Source organism: Ailuropoda melanoleuca, chromosome 1 (assembly GCF_002007445.2).
Source record: "Ailuropoda melanoleuca isolate Jingjing chromosome 1, ASM200744v2, whole genome shotgun sequence".
Lineage (NCBI taxonomy): Eukaryota > Metazoa > Chordata > Mammalia > Carnivora > Ursidae > Ailuropoda > Ailuropoda melanoleuca.
The window spans coordinates 156,449,439-156,452,727 of NC_048218.1; the positions used below are offsets into that span (position 1 = coordinate 156,449,439).

General features: G+C 39.8%; 1 pseudogene; it reads left to right on the forward strand.

The window, feature by feature from the left end:
* The first annotated feature begins 285 nt into the window (after positions 1–285).
* Positions 286–970, forward strand: LOC100478218 (annotated as a pseudogene).
* Positions 971–3,289: the final 2,319 nt, after the last annotated feature.

Sequence of the window (3,289 nt, forward strand, 5' to 3'; positions counted from 1 at the left end):
TTTTTAAAAGACAATAACAGGGGTGGGGTGAGGGGAATAAAAGTCCCCTATCCCACTTGATCCTTTGCCTGTCCCTCTGCCGGCAGGTGCCAGCCTGAGCTTACCCTTCTCTTCCCTAGAAGATGAAGGAGGACCCACCCCAAAGACCCGAGCTGGTGAGAGGGAGAACCCGTCCCCTGTCTCCAGGAGGAACCGGGTACTGTGGTAGTCTTTGGAGATCTCAATATACAAGACAAAGTCCCTGTCCTTATGTAGTACACATTCTAATGGGGGAGACAGGCCTCAGGAATGCAAACTGTAGATGAAGTATATCACACTTTTCATGACATGAAAGTTTGGAAATGCTCCACACCAGAAGAAATGAAGAAAAGAAAGAAGGCTGTCATTTTTTTTGTCTCAGGGCAGTCAAAAAGTGCATCACTGTAGGAGAAGGGAAAGAAATCTTGGTTAGAGATGTTGATGTAACCATAACTGATCCTTTCAAGCATTTTTGGGCAATGCTTCTTGAAAAAGATATCACTATGTTCTGCATGATGCAAGCTTTGAAACCAAGGAATTCAAAAAAGAGCAGTTGGTAGGTGTTTTTGGTGTGTCCTCAAGCAATTTCCAGACCCGAAGTGGTGGCTATGGCTCTGCTTCTGTCCTTGGACCTTCAAGCTGAGAGGAATAAGAATCCGAGAGACAGACAGACTGCTCTGTTCCTGGTTCCCAAGGATAGGAACGGCCGTCTGTGGGAGCAGTAGACCAGGGCACCAAACTAGCTCCTCTGAAAAGTAAAGTGATCTATGCGAGCTCCAAGGATGCAGTCAAAAAGAAATTTCAAGGCATAAAACACAAATGTCAAACAAACAGGCCGGAAGACTTCAATCAAGCTTGTATTGCTGAAAAACTAGGCACCTCCTCGATTGTAGCTTTTGAAGGACGCCCTGTAGACCATCGTTCAGTGCCACAAACCAAGCTTCCTGCCTAGGGTTATCCTCTTGCTATAGAAGTAAAATAATATGCTTAGGCCAGGGTCTCACTGAAGGGTCTCCCTGTCTGGTCATGTAAGAGTAAACTAAATATTCTATAAATATGTGCAAATGGTCCTAAATAAATCTGAAATCTGAAGATGTATTGGTGTGAAATCAAATTCTTATTGGCCAAATGCCTGTTTTGATGAGTTGGCTTGTAGGGTTTTTGTTAAACTCATGATTTTTAATAATACAGTTCACAAACCAGCACAAGGCCCTAGGAAGAGAATTACCGCGTTTTGCTTTGAGAATTGGTCCTAATCTGGCTATAATTTTGGCCCAAATTCTTTATTCTATCTTGAGGTAAACTGAACAATGGAAACGAAATCTTCTCAGCACATACAACAGCACTAATATACTAACTACAGTAGGATTAAGTTAGGCAGTCTTTTAATCTAGCAAACGCGTGACAAAGACTGCCTCGGAAATGTGCATGCTTCTCATTAAGGAGGCCACTTGTTGGGGTGAGCTCCCAGTGTTACATGTAAGTAATGAATTGCTAAATTCTACTCCTGAAGCCAATATTACACTATATGTCAACCAACTAGAATTTAAATAAAAACTTGAGACATGAAAAAAATAAAAGGAATTGTGTACACTTCTAACCAGCACTGATCTTGCCAAGCGCTGTTTCGAGGATGCAGTTGGAGTTCAGGAAGCCGCCGTGAGCACCTGCAGTGAGCTCCCCACTTGCTGGTTGGGAGATTGTCCTGAGAGTGACCTTGCATCTTAGAAATAAAACGATGGTGTGTCCTCAGGAGAATGCAAACAATAATAAGTAATCATAACATAAATTAGGGCTCCATTGTAATACACTTTGTTAATGAAAATGATAACATGATACATTGACAAGCTGGGACACATATGACCTCTTTAATTGTGTCTCCTTCAGAATTGTGTTGCTTCTGGTACAATAAGGTGTGGAAGAAGGTTGCCTATTTGTTTACTCTGGGGCTGGGAGAATTCTTAATTTCCTAGTGCAGGTTGTTGATTGTATGTGAAATGGGGAGTGGGGATAATGGATGACAGCCACAGGAAGCGACCACCTGATGACACTTGGAAGTGATTGTCTTTAACACCACGGGCATAACACATTGAATAATATAGAGATGTGCACAGTTGAACTTCAAAGTAGCAGTATTGGCTTTATGTACTAAAGGAAGCATTTTTGACTTAAAAAAAAGTCAATTACAAATGTCAGTGAAGATGTGGAGAACCCTTAGATGTTACTGACTGCAAGGTGAAATGGTAAAGCCACTTTAGAAAATAGCTTGGCAGTTCCTCAAAACGTAGAACCCAACAATTCCATTCCCTAGGTAGATAGCCAAGATCATTAAATACACGTATTCACACAAAGACCTATATGCAGATGTTCATAGCAGCGTAACTTATAAGAGCCAAAAAGGGAAAACAATCTATATGTCCATCAACTGACAAGTAACTAAATATGGTATGGCATATCTGTATACTGGAACAGTACTCACACATAAAAAGGAATGAAGTACTGATACATGCTACAGCATGGATGAAAAACTTAGCTAAATGAAGAAGGCACTCACGAAGACCATATATTATATTCCATTTATATGAAATTTCCATAATAGGCAAATCTGCTGGGGCAGAAAGTAAATTGGTAGTTTTCAAGGGCTAGGGTAGGGTGGAATGAGAGTGACTACCAATGGTTATGTGGTTTTCTTCCAGGGTGACGAAATGTTATGGAATTAAATAATGACATTGATTGCAGAGCTTCATAAACATGTGAAAAACCATTGAGTTTAATGCTCTAAAGAGTGAATTTTATGGTATATGAATTATGTTTCTATTAAGAGAAAGACAGAGAGAAAGAGAATGGGCTTTGGCAGAATGTTCCCAACCATGAAGGAGATGGAAGTAGAAATGAGGCCATTGAAATGCTAGAATAATAACAGCATCATAAATTTGCTCCACCCAGGTTCTAATAGCACTGTTTACTGAGGACCAAGGCCTGCCTTTTTCCAAATATACTGATTAGGAAACAAAACATTATTGACCTAAACCAAACAACAATAACAACAACAAAAACAAGTGGTAGCACAGTTTCTGTTTTTTCAGCAAATATTCATCTTACTGGTTAATATAAACTAGTACTAACAGGAAAATTGAGTAATAGTAATGTATTAACGCAATGGAGTGTTACAGAGCAGTGAAAGTGAATGAATCTATACTACCTCAACAGAAACTTGACCAAAAGCAAATAACAAGACTAGAGAGAGTATGAGACCATTTATATAAAATTT